The sequence below is a fragment of the Saccopteryx leptura genome, chromosome 2, assembly GCF_036850995.1.
Source record: "Saccopteryx leptura isolate mSacLep1 chromosome 2, mSacLep1_pri_phased_curated, whole genome shotgun sequence".
NCBI lineage: Eukaryota > Metazoa > Chordata > Mammalia > Chiroptera > Emballonuridae > Saccopteryx > Saccopteryx leptura.
Genome location: NC_089504.1, coordinates 318,954,873 through 318,973,851, shown reverse-complemented (window position 1 = coordinate 318,973,851; position 18,979 = coordinate 318,954,873). Strand labels below are relative to the sequence as shown.

At 47.4% G+C, this 18,979-nt stretch overlaps 1 protein-coding gene across 2 annotated transcripts in view; it reads right to left on the bottom strand.

Annotated features, from left to right (window-relative positions):
* Nucleotides 1-16,763, bottom strand: part of CUL1 (cullin 1) — a 77,380-nt gene extending 60,617 nt beyond the window's left edge. Inside the window, exon 1 of one of the 2 annotated variants that reach the window (XM_066362950.1) lies at nt 16,645-16,763. The gene's annotated coding sequence lies outside the window, so the exon portion shown is untranslated. Of the gene's footprint in view, nt 1-16,205; nt 16,364-16,644 lie in introns of those variants that run through there. The other variant, XM_066362949.1, reaches the window with a different exon arrangement.
* Between the last annotated feature and the right edge of the window lie 2,216 nt (nt 16,764-18,979).

The window sequence follows — 18,979 nt, the reverse complement described above, 5'->3', positions numbered from 1 at the left end:
GGGGACAGGACAAGAGCAAGTGTATTTAGAGCTTCATGGGTTAGTTAGTTCTCCCCAGGCACCTCCCACTTCCTAAAATCCACAGAGCTTTGAAATGAGTGCACCCTCAAACTTACACTGAATAAATTAATGCAGCTGCCTTCCACTGGTGATCAATCTTTGCCCTTCTAATGACATAACACAGAAACATGCCAATCCAACTTACCCCCCCATACACACAGTTTTATCATTGAGAAATTTCAGATGTCATTAAGTACAAAATTTTCTATGAACATCTTAGTATTAAGAAACTATTTACATTAGATTTGATACTTAATTAATTAATGGGAAAGTCATTTAAGTCCTAAGACCCACATACAAGCAAGCATTCAAAGCCTTAAATGTTCAATTCATAACTGAATTTTAATTCGGTTAGCATATAAATTCTTTCTGCTTTAATTATTATGTGACTTCCAAGTAGGGCAACATAAACATCACTGGTATAAACTGCTTTCAAAAACTTGTAGATGACCATGGGCACTTAATATTTAACAAATCAGTGGTTTTTAACCTTTTTACATTTGGGTGAAAACAGAATTATTTCGGGGACCACTAAGGCTCATTTCACCCTGTGTGTGAGTTCAACCAAGATCATCAGGTCTATAATCTCCATACAACATTAGGGTGGTTAACTCTTTTGTGGATTGGTGAAATTTCTGGTGGACTGGCCTGTGGACAGGTGGTTGAAAACCACTGCATGGTTTATCCACATAAACTACTTTTCACTGCTAAGGACCAAATCTCAGGACTCAGTTTAAGCATGACACTTTTATGAACACATTTAATCAACAATCTAGTTTGGTGCTTGCATTAATTTCATTTCCAAGCATTTTTATTCACATTAAAACCAGGAAGGGTGGCATTAAGATTTGATCCTCATTATCTACGCTATGTATGCTTTTTTAAATCGAGGATGGCAATCCATTCATGTGTGGGCCATGACTGTGAATTAGTAAATAGCAAAGGAACTTTCCACAGTGAAACAGAAAGAAGAGAGCTCTGGAACATGAGGTAGGTGTCCTTCAGTGTGTCTCTGACTTCAGTTATGTCTGCGTGTGCACAGGGGTCATCCTATAAAAGGCATATTTATTTATTTATTGTATTTTTCCGAAGCTGGAAACGGGGAGACAGTCAGACTCCTGCATGCGCCCGACCGGGATCCACCAGCATGCCCACCAGGGGGCGATGCTCTGCCCATCTTGGGGCCTCGCTCTGCCGCAATCAGAGCCATTCTAGCGCCTGAGGCAGAGGCCACAGAGCCATCCTCACCGCCTGGGCAAACTTTGCTCCAGTGGAGCCTTGGCTGCGGGAAGGGAAGAGAGAGACAGAGATAAAGGAGAGGGGGAGGGGTGGAGAAGCAGATGGGCACTTCTCCTGTGTGCCCTGGCCGGGAATCGAACCCGGGACTCCTGCACGCCAGGCCGACACTCTACCACTGAGCCAACCGGCCAGGGCCTAAAAGGCATTTTTTACTGCACAAACAATTCAAGAAGCATGGAGCCACATGAGAGACATGACCATGTCAAATGCATGGGGACTTCAAAGCTCTGGCCCTGCAACTCACAGCTCCCTCCCCTTCTGCCCTATTATTATCTGTAATGGGGACAATAATAGTGCCGATGTAATGAGGCTGTTGTGAGGAATAGGTGAGTGAGGTGAAGAACTTGTTTAGAAGGGTACCTAAGCAAGCCCTTGCTACTGTTCACATCAACACTTCTACAAGGCTTTTCAGATGTCCTTGAAATTTCTAGCATGGTACTTAAATAACAATAAAAACACCTCAGGGAAAAATGTCAAAAACAAGAATGCTTATTTTTTAAGTCAAAATGAACTAAATTAATGTTGCCTGAAAATTTCACAATGCCCTTGATGACTGAGGACACCAGGGCCCATCCTTCCCTCAATTCCCACCACAGCACCCCTCCAACCAGGACTAGAGGAGCTTTGTACTCTCATGGGTCTGGGGATCCAGCTGGGAGCACCTGCTGGAAGTTCAAATTTTCTCTGAAATCTCATTCTTAAAATTCATCCGAGTCTTTCATTCTACCACAAGACACATTTAACAATGTTTAAAATGCCAGCTTGTGGCCCTGGCCGGTTGGCTCAGCGGTAGAGCGTTGGCCTGGCGTGCGGGGGACCTGGGTTCGATTCCCAGCCAGGGCACATAGGAGAAGCGCCCATTTGCTTCTCCACCACCCCCTCCTCCTCTCTGTCTCTCTCTTCCCCTCCATCGGAGCAAAGATGGCCCGGGCGCTGGGGATGGCTCCTTGGCCTCTGCCCCAGGCGCTAGAGTGGCTCTGGTCGCGGCAGAGCAATGCGCCGGAGGGGCAGAGCATCGCCCCCTGGTAGGCAGAGCTTCGCCCCTGGTGGGCATGCCGGGTGGGTCGGGCGCATGCGGGAGTCTTTCTGACTCTCTCTCCCCGTTTCCAGCTTCAGAAAAATACAAAAAAAAAAAAAAAAAATGCCAGCTTGTAAGCCCTGGGCTTGCCTGGTCAAGGCACACATGGGAGTTGATGCTTCCAGCTCCTCCCCCCTTCTCTCTCTCTGTCTCTCTCTCCTCTCTAAAATGAATAAATAAAATAAATAAAATGCCAGCTTGTAGATGGTTCCTACACTCCCTCAGTTCACGGGGAGCGGCCGCCCTGTGGAGCCCTGTCTGGGAAACGCGACCACAGAGGGACCTGTCCTCGGTTTTGCAGTCAGTCACAATTTTAGCAATTGTGAGGGTCCCCGACTAGCGAATGCACAAACACAGAGAGCAAGTGGTTTTTCCCTCCTGAGGTGACAGGATGCTGGGGACACATTCAACATCCTAAGACAGGGGTCCCCAAACTATGGCCTGCGGACCGCATGCGGCCCCCGAGGCCATTTATCCGGCCCTCGCCGCACTTCCAGAAGGGGCACCTCTTTCATTGGTGGTCAGTGAGAGCAGCATAGTTCCCACTGAAATACTGGTCAGTTTGTTGATTTAAATTTACTTGTTCTTTATTTTAAATATTGTATTTGTTCCCGTTTTGTTTTTTTACTTTAAAATAAGATACGTGCAGTGTGCATAGGGATTTGTTCATAGTTTTTTTTATAGTCCGGCCCTCCAATGGTCTGAGGGACAGTGAACTGGCCCCCTGTGTAAAAAGTTTGGGGACCCCTGTCCTAAGGCCACAGAGAGTGGAAATCCAGACATATACCGTCAGCTGGGGAGGCACACACGTCACATATAGATGGCAAGTGTCTGCCTCTCCTGGTGAGGGACTGACATGAAGGCTCGTCAGGGAAGGTGGCATCATCCTGCTACAAATGCTGGACGTGCGTTTGAATGAAACAGGCTTCAGCTCACAGCTGCCACAATTCTGCTCAACTCCTGTCCAAGGTTCCGGTGCCTGCAGTGAGGGCTGCCCCGTAGCTGCTGAGTGCTGTGGGGCCTCTATGCAGCCCTGCCCCCGAGCAGGGCTGGGAAGCGACCACATCTCTCAGGAACAAGTTACTCCCCCAATCCGGGCTGTTTTCCAGCCTTTTCATTACTTTGCTTTCTACTAACACAAATTCATTAACCCTAAGTTCAAAAATTGTGATCAGCAACTTTCCCTCCCTAAGTGACTTTTCAAAGATACTTCCCATTTCTCTCCAGATTGGTTTAAAAAGGACAGTGTTCTCCCCTCCCCCACCAGGCTCCTTTTCTAATTTGGAGCTTTTAATATTTTGATTTCTTTTGAATACAACTCACCAATTTCCTCTCCCTACCGAAGGTACCAAGGGAATCAAGCAGCAGCGCCCTCTTCCAGGTGAGGAGACAATGGTCCCAACTGACTGCTCAGGGTCACAATGAGCTCACTGCCTGCCACCTACTGCCACCTACTGTACTGGCCCTGTGGGCCCACTAGTCAGATCTGCACCCCCTTCTGTGCTCATGCTCAGGGCTACATGTGACATCTTACGCAAATGTCCTTACCAGCTACTACTGTGTAACAGGAAGTATTTGAAAATTTAGTATTTTCAGACATTATAAATATCAGGGAAAAGGTACCAGGAGGTACAAAACACACAAGTGTGTGTTTAAACCAGGGCTCTGAGCAACCAAAAATAATTAGATTCAGTTTTACCTTCTGCGCTCACAAAAATATGCCATTTGATAATAACCATGAATAAGAGGGTTGTGTTTTTTTTTGAGGTAGAAGGGGTTTTTTAAAAATAATATTCTCCCTACTCTGACCCCAAACAATCTGGCCATATCTTTAGCGCAGAGAAAATCTGATCAAGCCTGTATCCTCAGCTTCATTCACCTTGGAAGATGGTCCCACCAGTCTCAAGCCCCAGTCCAGGGGTTGGGAACCTATGGCTCGCGAGCCAGATGTGGCTCTTTTGATGGCTGCATCTGGCTCGCAAATCTTTAATAAAAAAAATGTTAAAAATATAAAACATTCTCATGTATTACAATCCATTCCTTTCCTACCGCTCATGTTCATGGTTGCGGGTGGCTGGAGCCAATCACAGCTGTCCTCCAGGACAACACAAATTTTTATTGGATAATGTGTAACATACATGGGTTGTTGTGAGGTCAGGAAGTAAACTTCCCTCCTTTTAATCAAGTAGTCAGCTAGCTAATTGCAGAAATGCTTTTGACAAAAAAGATGGCTAAAAGAAAAAAAGATGAGGCATATTGTACTTTTCAGCAGGAATAGACAGAGGAATTCGCCTTTGTGGAGAGAGCAGGTTCTGCAGTGTGTTTAAAATGCAATGATAAAATTGCATCAATGAAATGGTCAAATATAAAGCGGCACTTTGACACACACCCTACTATATTTGCATAGAAATATCCAGCGGGAACAGCAGGAAGAAAGCATCTCAAGGGCTACTGTGCAGAGTGCAAGCTAGTCAGCAGCAACTCCATGTTTGGACCCAACAAGGTGACTGAAATTCGGCTAGCTTTGCTGGTGCTTAGCAATTGTGAGAAACGGAAAGCCATTCACAGATGGGGAGTATGCCAAAACATTCATGCTTGATGTTGCCAATGAACTTTTTGACGACTTTTCGGATAAAGACAAGATAATCAAATGAATAAAAGACATGCCTCTGTCGGCAAGATCTGTTCACGATCGTACCATCATGATGGCAAATCAAATTGAGGCAACACAAGTGAAGGATATAAATGCAGCATCATTCTTTTCTCTCACTTTGGATGAGTCAACAGACGTAAGCCATTTATCCCAGTTCAGCGTGATTGCAAGGTATGCTGTCGGTGACACACTATGTGAGGAAAGTCTTGCTGTTTTGCCTATGAAGAGACAGCAAGAGGGGAGGATTTATTCAAATCTTTCACTGAGTTCGCTAAAGAAAATATCTACCGATGGATAAACTTATTTTGGTGTGTACTGATGGTGCTCTGTGCATGGTGGGGAAAAACAGAGGATTCGTAGCGCTTCTTCGTGAACCTGAAAAGAGACCCATCCTAAGTTTTCACTGCATCCTATATCAGGAGGTGCTTTGTGCTTAGATGTGTGGCAAGCAGCTTGGTGAGGTGATGTCGCTGGTTATTCGGGTGGTCAACTTTATTGTTGCCCGAGCTTTAAATGATTGCCAGTTTAAAACACTGCTGGATGAAGTTGGGAATAATTATCCCGGTCTGCTTCTGCACAGCAATGTGCGTTGGTTGTCAAGAGGGAAGGTGCTCAGCCGTTTTCGCAGCTTGTCTGAGCAAAATCTGGACTTTCCTTGAAATGAAAAACGTCGAGCATCCTGAGTTAGCTAACACTGAGTGGCTCCTGAAGTTCTACTATCTCGTGGACATGACTGAACATCTGAACCAGCTCAATGTGAAAATGCAAGGCATTGGAAATACAGTCTTATCCCTTCAATAAGCAGTGTTTGCATTTGAAAACAAGCTGGAATTCTTCATTGCCAACATTGAAACAGGTCGTTTACTACACTTTGAAAAACTGGGCGAGTTTAAAGATGCACGCACAGCAAGTGACCCTGCTCAACATCTTGATCTCCAGCAGCTAGCAGGCTTCACATCTAATCTCCTGCAGTCATTCAAAGCGCGCTTTGGAGAATTTCGTGAGCACACTTGTCTTTTTAGTTAATTTTTTTTTTTTTTTTTTTTTTTTACAGAGACAGAGAGAGAGTCAGAGAGAGGGATAGATAGGGATAGACAGACAGGAACGGAAAGATGTGAGAAGCATCAATTATCAGTTTTTCATTGCGACACCTTAGTTGTTCATTGATTGCTTTCTCATATGTGCCTCGACTGTGGGGCTACAATAGATCGAGTAACCCCGTGCTCGAGCCACTGACCTTAGGTCCAAGCTGGTGAGGTTTTGCTCAAACCAGATGAGCCTGTGCTCAAGCTGGTGACCTCGGGGCCTCGAACCTGGGTCCTCCACATCCCAGTCCGACACTCCATCCACTGTGCCACTGCCTGGTCAGGCACACTCGTCTTTTTAAGTTCATTACTCATCCACGTGAGTGCGCAGTGGACAGCGCCGACCTGAGTTACATCCCGGTGTCTCTGTCAGAGATTTTGAGCTACAAGCTGCTGACCTGAAGTCCTTAGACATGTGGGTGAATAAGTTCAAGTCACTGAATGAAGATTTGGGAAGACTTGCAGGACAGCAAGAGGAGTTGGCGAGCAAACACAAGTGGGGAGAAATGAAAAAATTTCAATCCACGGACCAGCTGATTGTCAAAACTGGGAACACGCTTCCCATCACATACCACACACTGCAGCGTGTGAGTCTTGCTGTAGTGACAATGTTTGGCTCTCCGTATGCATGTGAGCAGTCTTTCTCACATCTAAAGAACGTTAAGACCAACCTATGATCATGTTTAACAGATAGAAGTCTCAACGCCTATCAGGGGTCTCCAAACCTTTTACACAGGGGGCCAGTTCACTGTCCCTCAGACCATTGGAGGGCTGCCAAATACAGTGGTCCTCTCACTGACCACCAATGAAAGAGGTGCCCCTTCCAGAAGTGCAGTGGGGGCTGAATAAATGGCCTCAGGGGGCCGCATTGTGGCCCGCGGGCCATAGTTTGGGGACGCCTGGATGAAACTTAACCTCATCACGTATCAACCAGACTACAAAGCATCAGCAAAACCATGTAGCACCAGAAGTCGCATTAATGGTAAGAAGTACTTTATTCATCATTGGTTAGCAACAGCATAACAACGTTATTAAAAAGAATTCAGAGACTTATTGTACTTTACATAAAATGCACACATTTACTTGTAGTTAGTGTTAAACATATTGTATGGCTCTCACGGAATTACATTTTAAAATACATGGCGTTCACGGCTCTCTCAGCCAAAAATGTTCCCGACCCCTGCTCCAGTCTGTCACTTGTGGCTTGTTACCAAAGAGGGTCCTCAGCAAGATGCATGAACCCGTGTCTTCTCAGCAAGGCTTCCAGCTTATGCTCAAATTGCTTAATTTGAAAACTATCAAACCACGTTCCCAGTTGAAAATGAAGTTAATAATTTTTAAAAAGAGTATCAAGATCACAAAATCCAGACTTTCCCTATAGTTTTGTATCAATATCTCACACGAAAAGGGACACTCCAGAGGGCTTGAGGCTTCCAAACACAATCCCATTTTGTAAAATATGATTTACACACCAAAACTCCACAAATAATTCAACTTCTGCAAAATATAAATGCAATGGCTATACGAAGTGCAAATGATAGGACTACATTTTTTTCCAGATCACACACACTGAGTAGTCACTTAGACTCAGTCTACACCAGACCAGGGATAGAACAAACTAATCCTCTGCATTTTGAAAAAAAAATTTTTTTTTAATGTAAAAACTGCAGTTCTTGATTCAGTGTTGTCAAGGAAATCATTAGAATGTATTTTAAAATCACGTTTCATTACAATTATTAATGGAGTCTACTGTCCTAGTCTCTCTCTCTCTTTCACACACATACACACACACACACCTATACGGCTACCATAAAAGCAATGTGGACGTTCAACTTAAAGCCACATCCACAATTTCAAAATAAAATGTTTAACATGTGGCTTGTATGTTATAATCTGTAAATTCTTTAATCACAGACATTTTCCATAAATCAGCCAATCAGATGAAAACTTCTACATCTGTCATTTATTACAGGTAAGTAAAATCTCAAAGTTAATAGAACTTCCCCAGATTGGTTTGCTTTATTGACCTCTCCCTCTGCCACGTTCCTGGTGTGAAGAACTGGGCCAGGACAAAGGGCCAGGGCCACCATGCAGCCGCTGCGGGACTTGGGAAGAGGGGGCTCAGGGACTGGGGGCAGAGCCCCTCTACCAAACCATGGGGACCCCAATACCCACTGGGCACAGACCTGTAGTCACAGGAGACTGCGTGAGATCATGAATACAGCTGACGCCTGCATCACTAGGCGTGAGGATATAAGGTCCACATGAAGCTGGGGCTCAGCTGGAAGTCAAGGAACCAAAATAAAACTAAAACCCCCCACAGCAAAATAAACTAGAACGGAGAATCAAGCCAAAGAGCTATCTCCTGACTGCCCATTAACAGAAGGAAAGCTAGAACTGAAGACAAAGTGTTCCACGTAGACACTAATGCTGAGATCATTCAAGGGGAAAGAACGTTAACCTGGTCCAGAATTTTGGAAAGTGCTGCATGTCACCCCTGACCCCCAGTAAGTGGCCAAAATGCTCTAGAAAATACACCTGGTTCCGTTTCCCAAGTGAATCTAACCCCACATTATGTGGAGCATTCCCTCTCTGGAAACCACTGAGCTTGTGGGAGAGAAAAGGTATCTGGGCAGAATCTACTAGAACCTTCATGAGGAGAAGGAAAGTCTGAGTTTCAATAGACCAAAAGGCTTTTTCAGATTCGGGCAGTCTAGACTTCTGAAGAAAAAAGCTGACATAGCACCTCTGTAGCTAATGTGACAAACCAGTATTCGCCAGCTTTAAAAAGTGTGCTTACACACGGCTCCACCAAGAAAGTATGAATGACAGAGCTGTGATTTTTGCTGTCGCTGCTCCTGAGTCCCGGATTTATATTGGTCCACGTGCTTTAAACGTTTTCAATCCTTCCTGGAATAGCATTTATGACTTGGGTTTAAACGAGAAATGAAGTGAAGTAGTGCTTTTCTAGACTATGCCTGTAACTCTACTCATTAGAACCCCACACACCCCAAGAACACTTGTGTTTCAAGATGCTAATCACTATGCCACCAAAGACAAGGGGAAAATGAACACAACGATTTACTATACATAACTCTACTGGAAGTCACATAATTGTTCACACTCTAATTCTAAAATCAGTATGTGCTCGACAAAACAAAATCCATTCTTTAATATGGGAGTAGGGTTTTCTTCCCTGAAATGCTAATATTAAGTTAAATATCCATATATATATATATATACACACACACACACACACACACACACACCTGTTACATATATACATACATATGTGTACGCTATAGATCTCCCTATAAGAGCAGGGAGATACATGATACATATGTACATTAACATATTCAAGTCTCCTTGCCTGAGCAGGCGGTGGCACAGTGGATAGAGCGTTGACCTGGGACACAGAGGTCCTGCTTTCAAAACCCTAAGGCTACCGGCTTGAGCCTGGGCTCACCAGTTTGAGTGCAGGATCACCTGCTTGAGGGTGGGATCAAAGTAATAATCCCATGGTCACTGGCTTGAAGCCCAAGGTCCCTGACTCACCTGGAGCACTCAGGCCAAGGCACATATGAGAAGCAATCAATGAACAACTAAGGTGCCGCAACTATGACTTGATGATTCTCACCTCTCTCCCTGTTTGTCTCCCTCTCTCTCTTGCCAAACAAACAAACAAACAAGCAAAACCCCCCACATAAACAAAACCTATTAAAGGCTCCTCAACCTAGCATTTCTTAAACTTACTTATGCAGATTTACCTTTCTACTCCCACACCTTCCATGCCACAGAACACAGAGAAGGGCAAACGCACTCCACACAGGTAAGTAAGAACAGGCCTCCCAGGATGCACCACTTGGGCATGTGGTTACCTTAAGCTGAAGGCAATGGAGACCGTGCTGACTCATGAGAAACTTCTACCTCTCCCTTAATTTAAGTTTGGGGCCTTGCCCATGATAAGAATTATCACCAGAAATAACTTCCTATGATCCATCAGTTGGGCAGGGCAAACTTCTACAGTAATTACCAACTATCTGCCCTTCTTGTCATCCTGCGAATGACTTCGTCCCCTCTGAAGACCGGGGCGCCTCCCTCCTTTGCTCAGAAAGCCACACAACTCATGTTAACCTTTCTGACTCAGCCTCTCAAGTATTGGGGGGGGGGGGTCTTCGAGTCTCTGTTGTGTGTGGAGTTCCCATACATTCATATGTAATTAGATTTGGTTATTTTCTCTTGTTTATCAGTCTCATGTTGACTTAATTAAGGTGGAGGTAAAATTTCTTCCTCCCTACATTACAAAAATAACAGTGACCAAAACAAATACTTCATAATGTCCAAGGTGATTACAGGCACAATATGTTTCATTGTTATACCTCCACTAAACCAAACCGAAGGACATCTCCCAGGGGGCAGTCACCTGCACACTCACAAAGGGACCAGCTTATCCAGGCACACTGCTCAATGGGCTAGTGTCTTTCATACCTCCGGGGCTTCCCTCTGTCCAACAGAAGACCCTCGGATTCTAGAAGTCTCTACCTGAGTGGCTAGTAAAACATCCCTGCACCCACGTTCAAAGGGAGGCATTTACTACTGGAAGCAAGCTGAGGGGGCAGTTCCAAAGTCAATGTCGCGTGTTCAGCCTGGTCTGTGGGACATACTAAGTGCTGAATAAATGGTGGTATCACGTGTAGGATGAACCTGTAAGTAAAAGTAAATCAGGTATGGATCTCAAATCTGTAAGCTGGGAGACAGAAGAAACCACTCAGAGACTCCTTCTTCTCCATCTACCCTTCCCCAAACCAACTGTCTCCTGGTTCCCCAACACGAGCCTGGAGCGTCACTCGTGGGGTTCCACTTGGGGCTGACAAGCCTGTGGGCGTGGCTAGTGTGTCACCCACTCTAGGATTTCAGACCTCTCTTGTGAGTGACCACAGCCGGCCCCTCCATCCTGCGGGGAGGGGAAAAGCCTCCAGGCCCACACACCTTTAGGTAGTATATACTTAACTAGCTTCTATATATATAGTAAAGGCATTCTCCTGCGGGCGTTTGATGATACATTTTGGTGCACCTATCTCTCATAATTCCAACAGTATGCCTAATTTGGGTTATTTAAAAGACACTTTACGTTTATAGTAATCTTTCAATTTTTCAAGCTATAGAACTGCCAAAAGAACTTATTTTTTCTAATTTTTAGAGCAAACAGATGTTCTTAAGCATCATGACAATAGGTTGAAACATTCAATTAAAACATTCAATTAAAAAATTCATCTACTATCACTAAGAGTTGTGAAGTAGCACAAAGCTACACATAGGAAGTTCACAATACCACCCAGAAACAGCCCATGGGAACTCGGACATTCTCATATAGGTTGGGACACACCTGGGAAGGGAGCCGCCCAGTAACCTCGGCATTAGACTAAGTGGAAACATCTTGCTCTCAGGTAGGCCCCCAGCTTCTGCTGCCTTTGTTTTTTATAAATTAATCCACTATATTATACATAGAAAAATGGAGGAAAAAATAATAAACTAAAAGTAATCCACAATTCCACTGCTGAGATAATCACTATTAACATTTTGGTTTGTCCTTCTTTTTTCAATGCATTTAGTCACACCAAAAATTTGTTTTATATAATATTATGTGTTTGCATAGCATGTTTCTGTCACTTTAAAATTCACTGAGAAATCATTAAATACACCATTAGATAAATCTTTGCATAAAACAATGCTGAAATAACCATCCTCAGTAGCAAAAAAACCCCCTGAAAACAAATGCTCAGTAAGAGGGCATTAAACAGGGCACCCACGACAGAATATTAATCTTTGTCATTTTTTATATTTTCTTAGACTAAAACCTTGGAAATAGATTAGCTATTCTAAAGTGCATGCATATTTTATAAGCTTTTGTTACACAGTTCTCAGAAAAATTATACCAAATTATACTCTTTCTAGCAATATCTAAGTAGTTTCCTTTCTCCACACCATCAGCAGAAGGGGCTGATTTTTTAACGTACACCAAAAATTTAAAAACCAGTCTGTTGCTGATTGATTTGCATTTCCAGGAGGACTGCTAGTGAGGCTGAAATTTTGTTCGTGTTTCCTGCTCCTTTTCTTACAAGCCCCCTATATAGCGAGGAAAGCCAATTTCCTTGTAACTATAGTAAGGAAAGTCAATTTGCTTGTAACTTACAGTATTTCCTCAGTTTGCCATTTACCTTTGAATTCTGTTTATGGCATTTTAACATACAGAAGTTTAGTTATTTTAAAGAAAGCTAATGAATCATTTCTTCCACAGTTCCTACTTTTGTGTGATGCTTCGAGAGGCTTTCTCCATCCTGAGATTATCTGTATTATCTTTTGGATCCTACTTTTTTTTTTTAAAGTATTTTAAAAGCACAAAGTTCACTACTTTGGAATTACAAGCAGTTTTAAGACTTTAAATGTGTTCACCAGTGCACACACACTTTATGCACACACATTTTAAAGACTGCACACATTTAATACAATCTGTTTTCCAAAGCATGTTCCAAGACAGGCCTTTCTAAAAATGGCAGCTTGTTAGATCTGAACAGTCCTAAATGGTTTTTACAAACTTCACTTCCAACTTAACAACAGTCCCCAAGTTTCAAAACTGCTCATTTCTACCCCACCAGTGCCCAGTTACTCTCCTTCGGTGCCCACCAGGCACTGAAAGACCAAGAATAAAGCTCATTCTGGGTAGCTGACCAACTTCTGCATTATGAGCTCTGTCGTAATTATCAATGATCAGATATCAATCCTTAGAGCATTTTCACTTTTTTTCTCCTCTTCCACCTTCATATGAAGCCCACGCTTAGGGAGAGTCTGGTCAAAGCTGGGACTCCGGAGTCCCCGTGTCTTATCATAACTCAGGCTTTAGCTCCTGCTAGGCCTGACCCTACCCACTCCAAGCCTGTTTCCTCACTTTAAACCACACCCATTTGAATCTTCCATACTGGAAGAAAAGGGCCCTATGCCTGCTGGGTATACTGGGAGAGAACTTCTGAGAGAAGACTCCCCAGGACCCAAGAATGGTCCCTCCTGTGACAGATGTCACCTCACTCTGGTACTACGCCAGGGGTCCCCAAACTTTTTACACAGGGGGCCAGTTCACTGTCCCTCAGACTGTTGGAGGGCCGGGCTATAAAAAAAACTATAAACAAATCCCTATGTACACTGCACATATCTTATTTTAAAGTAAAAAAACAAAACGGGAACAAATACAATATTTAAAATAAAGAACAAGTAAATTTAAATCAACAAACTGACCAGTATTTCAATGGGAACTATGCTGCTCTCACTGACCACCAATGAAAGAGGCACCCCTTCAGGAAGTGCGGTGGAGGCCAGATAAATGGCCTCAGGGGGCTGCATGCAGCCCGCAGACCTTAGTTTGGGGACCCCTGTACTACGAGGTTTGGCCCTGCCTCTCCAGTGGAAAAGGGCCTCCACCACAGAACAATTTCATCTTAAAGACAAAGCGGCAGTATTTTACTGCTGAAAGACCCCGATCTTCTTTCCAAAAAAGTTAAATATACACCTTAATGCTGGTTTTGAGGGGGGGAAAGAGCAAATTAAAGTTTCACAACTTGGTTTCTTGGCATTTCCTGGACTGCCACAGCTAAAAGAAACCTGGGTATTTGTCTGTTGGTCCCTTCATTAGATGATGAGGGTACTATAATAATAACCACAATAAAGCCTGCATTCTTACCCAGTGGAAGTGCAGTGACTGTCTTTCAGAAGTGGCCAAATACTAGGTCAGAATTATTACATAAGATTTATTCATTTAAAAAACAACAATTGAGGTACCCATGACCAAATTCTCTTCTACGGCGGGGGTACAAAAACAAATAAAAACTATCCCCTCGCCTGACCTGTGGTGGCCAGTGGATAAAGTGTCGACCTGGAAATGCTGAGGTCGCCGGTTCGAAACCCTGGGCTTGCCTGGTCAAGGCACATATGGGAGTTGATGCTTCCTGCTCCTCCCCCTTCTCTCTCTCTCCCTCTCTCTCTCCTTTCTAAAATGAATAAAATAAAATAAAAAAATAAAAAAGTTTAAAAAAAAACAAAAAACTATCCCCTCAAGGAATTCCTAGACTGAAAGGCATGGGAAAAGGAGGCTGGACAGACAAAGAGTTACCTCTGGAAGATAATCTGTAAGAGGTGAAGGAGTCTAGGGGGTTGGAAGAGCTAAGGAAACTGCAGCATCAGCTCAGGCACTGACCTGGCCCTTGGTCCTCGGGATGACATATTAAGATGGAAGGGGGTGTGGAATACCTTACAACAGCAGTTCTCAACCTGTGGGTCGCGACCCGGCGGGGGTCGAACGACCAAAACACAGGGGTCGCCTAAAGCCCACAGGTTGAGAACCGCTGCCTTACAAAGACCTGAGCCTTGTGGCCTGTAGATTTCATAAGTTAGTGAAAAATCCTACTGTATCTAAATTCTGCCCCACTCTTTAGCAAAATAGTTTGTAAAAGATGACACCAATGAGAAAAAAAAGTAGTTTAACATTTTAAGAGAATTCAGCCACCCCTCTCAAGTTAATGAGCACCCTCCTGAAACATCCAAAAATGGGCAAAATAGAGTTATAGCCAGCCAGTGTTGCAAAGAAGCAACTATGCCTAATTACCATGAGAAGCAACAAATGTAACTGCAAGTAAAATATTTTTCTAATATCCAAGGACCTTTTAAACACACACACACACACACACACACACACACACACACACACACAGAGAAATTCTCATATTCAAGTTTTTTCTAAACAAAACAACCCTACCCCCAACCCTACACAACCCACAAGCTCTCCAGGTCTTCGGAAAAGCAGCCAGGCCGGCTGGTCATAAAATGGAGTGTTCAACTTAAAACCGCACAAATCTGCAGAGTTTTTAAGGTATGTGTAGGTCCTTGAAGCTCAGGGCTTAAAATAAAAGTGACTTTGGTTTCCCTGCTGTCACCCCAGTAAGTGCTTTTCAAACACTGCGTGACCATTTACTCCTCTCCCAACCTGGGCTGTTCTAAGGCCACCACGGGAAGGGGCCTGTACACAGAGCAAATAAAGACCGGAGTACGTTGATGCGATTCCGTATTTGCACACTAACCACTAACCCCAACTACGAACTACAAGCGACAGCAGCCCTCCAATCGGAAGAGAGGATCCTATTTTTGGCAGAGAGCTCGCTCCGGGGTGAAAAGCCCAGACTTGGGGGGTCCGTCTCCAGGAGTGCTCACAAAGCCTTGCCCTCTCTAGCCCATCACCCCGCCCACTGCCCACGACGTCCCCAGGTGGCAGGGGGAGGCCCCGGGGCCGCGCGCGGTTACCTGCGGGGTCAGCGCGCGCTCCCGCCGGGCGCAGGGTCGGGGGCGCGCCGAGGCCGCAGCGCAGGCCCGGCCCGACTCGCGGGCGCCGGGGGCTCCGGCGCGTCCCGCCGCCGCACTCGCATCCCTGCCGCCTCCCCGGCCTGCTCCCCCGAGGGGACAGAGCCCAAGGGCCACTATTACTCAATAACCGCGACCAGCACCATCGCAACAATGCCGGCGGGGAACCGGAAAGTAGGGCGGGCGGCAGGCCGGCCGGGCCCCGCACTCGCGGGAGAGCCCGAGTCGGGGCGGAGCAGCCCCGCGGGCGAGGGGGAAGGGTCCGGCCGGCGCCCCGCGGGGCTCCCCGCACGGAGGCCCGGCGCGCACCGCCAAACTGCTCCGGCTCCGGCCTGGCCACCGCCAGGCCGCCGCCTCGGGCGCGATGAATCGAGCTTTTCCCCGGTGCGGGCTCAGGCCCGGCCCGACCGCCCCGCGCCCGCGCTGACTCAGGGCCGCCCCGCTCGCCCCCGGCGCCCTCCGCCCACGAGGCCCCGGCTCCGCCGCCATTCCGCCCCGCCGCGGCTCGGCGGCTCAGGCCTCGCCCGGCGCCCGGGCTCGACCGCCGCGGACTCCCTCACTGCGACACCGCGGCTCCGGCCAGGGCCTGCGCCGCCTCCCCGCGGCCCCCGCGCGCCGCCACACTCACCCGCATCTCCCGGCCGCCCCAGTGGCTCCGGCGATGTCTCCGCCTGGTCGCTGGGCCCGGGCCCCGGTTAAATCCCCGTCCCGCCAAGGTCTGCCCGCGTCCCTCCGCCGCCGGGGCCGCCCCGCCTGGAGCTGCGTGCGACACGGCCCCCGCCTCCGCCTCCGCCCCTGCCCGCCCGCCGGCCCTCCTCCCGCCGCCGCCGCCGCCGCTTGCACCGCGCACCCTCCGCCCTCTCGCCGCTCCCCGCCCTCGCGGCCTCACCGGCTCCGGCGACCGCGGGGACAGGCGCGCGGGGAGGGCCGGGACGCACGGCCCGCGGCGTCCGGGGCGGGGGCGCCGGGAAACCGTTGCCGCCCTGGCCGCGAGCGCGGGGGTGCGGGACCCAGACACCCCCCGCCGCCGCCGCGGGGTCCCCTGCCGCTCCCCCGCCGAGTCCTACCTGAAGGCCGGCCCCGGGCGCCGTGCCGGGCCGGGCGCCCCGGAGGGATCCTCCACGTTTTACAGCTCCTCTCGCGTCTGGGTCGCCTGCTCCAAAGACCCGGCTTCCCGCCACTTCGGACGCAACGGGGAGGAGTCACCTTTTTCGGTTGGGGGCCCTAGGCCTCGGGAGAAAGTGCCCCGAAACAGTTGAGGAGAGGGTCCTAGCGCCCCGCCCCGGCGCGCACACTCCGCACACTGCCCGAACCGACGTGGAACACGGCCGCGCGCCGTCGGCGTGCCGCCGGGACCGGGACAGTTACCACGCACTATCCCGGGCCGGCCGGTAGGACAGGCAGGTGGCAGGTGCCCTGAAAAAAGGAGACGCAGACCTCAGGGGAGCGAGCAGCCCACGCCCCAGCCCCTGCACCCCTGCAGGCCTTTAGCCTGATCAGCCCCTGAAAGCCTGAGCTTACCTCTCTCCGGAAAATCGGTTCTAACGTAAAACTGCGCTAGGCCCCCCGCTTCCAACTTTCACCGACTCCTTTTTTTTGGAGGAGGGGGCAGGTGTTGACATTGAATCACTTTACAATTATTAATCTTTGTGAAAGACAGATCAAGATTAGAATTTAAGGCCTTCCATAGATGGGTGGTAAGAGGTGTGACTAAAACAGTGTTGTTTTCAGGTGTAGGCTGAAGTAGTTAATTGCACTCATTTTAAATTAACTTCACATTGGGGGACTGGAAATCCTCTAAATATAAATTTATATTTGGCAGCAGCACAAATAGCCAGCCACCTGGCTTGCCATGGTGACAGAGTTGGAGAAAGCACAGAGGTGGAGGGGGGGGGGGGCTCCCACCTTAATACCGTGGTGCATTCACAGCATACCAGAGAGCCAGCTAATTTCATGAACAAGTGAGGAAGGATTTCAAATGATCCTTTCTGGGCAGAAGACACGATGAATGTGACTTCCTGTTTTGCTCCAACTTAAAACTACAGAAATTCTAGTACCACCTTGGAGTAGAAATCCTAGGCCCTACGCAGATTAGTCCGTACTGTTTCCTGAGCCAGGTGGGTTTCTCTTAGAAGACTTATCCCACTGGTCTGTGTGGTTACTCCTATTGAAATGCCTTTTGTCAGCATCTGTTAAGTATCTTTAAAAGTATTGCGTTTGTATGTACTTGTTGCCAAAGTATTTATAGTCTTCTCATTATGTGTAAGGGTCTAAAACTCTTGGTTTATATCCTATATGTCTAAATAACTTAGTCAAAAGAAAATTAGATGTTCTCTTTTTGCGTATGGCCATATGGTAAGACTGAAGGTAAAAACAGTAAGCCTGGCCCTGGCTAGTTGGCTCAGCGGTAGAGCATCAGCACAGCGTGTGGAAATCCTTGGTTCGATTCCCGGTCAGGGCACACAGGAGAAGAGCCCATCTGCTTCTCCACCCTTCCTTCTGTCCTTTTTCTCTATCTCTCTCTTCCCTTCCCGCAGCCAAGGCTCCATTGGAGCAATGTTGACCTGGGTACTGAGGACTGCTCCATGGCCTCCGCAGACCTCAGGCACTAGAATGGCTCCAGCCACAACAGAGCAACACCCCAGATGGGTAGAGCATCGCCCCCTAGTGGGCATGCTGGGTGGATCCCGGTTGGGCGCATGTGGGAGTCTGACTGCCTCCCCACTTTTAACTTTGGAAAACAAAAAAACAAAAAACCCCAAAAATGGAAGGCCTGACCCTGTGGGCGATGGCTTTAATGGTATATCCTCATGTTTTCCCCTTACTGGAATCTTCCTTAGACAACGTATCCCCATCTTCCCTGTCTTCTCCAATCTGATCATTCAATATGGTCTCCCTGTCTGTGACTTCCCACAGTTAACACAGGAAACGGGTGGGCCAACTTTTCCTTTGCTGTTTGTTCCCTCCACCATTTTATTTTATTTATTTTTATTTATTTATTTATTTTGTATTTTTCTGAAGCTGGAAACGGGGAGAGACAGACAGACTCCCGCATGCGCCCGATCGGGATCCACCCAGCACGCCCACCAGGGGCTACGCTCTGCCCACCAGGGGGCGATGCTCTGCCCCTCCGGGGCATCGCTCTGCTGCGACCAGAGCCACTCTAGCGCCTGGGGCAGAGGCCAAGGAGCCATCCCCAGCGCCCGGGCCATCTTTGCTCCAATGGAGCCTCGCTGCGGGAGGGGAAGAGAGAGACAGAGAGGAAGGAGGGGGTGGGTGGAGAAGCAAATGGGCGCTTCTCCTGTGTGCCCTGGCCGGGAATCGAACCCGGGACTTCCGCACGCCAGGCCGACGCTCTACCACTGAGCCAACCGGCCAGGGCCCATTTTATTTTTCTTAATG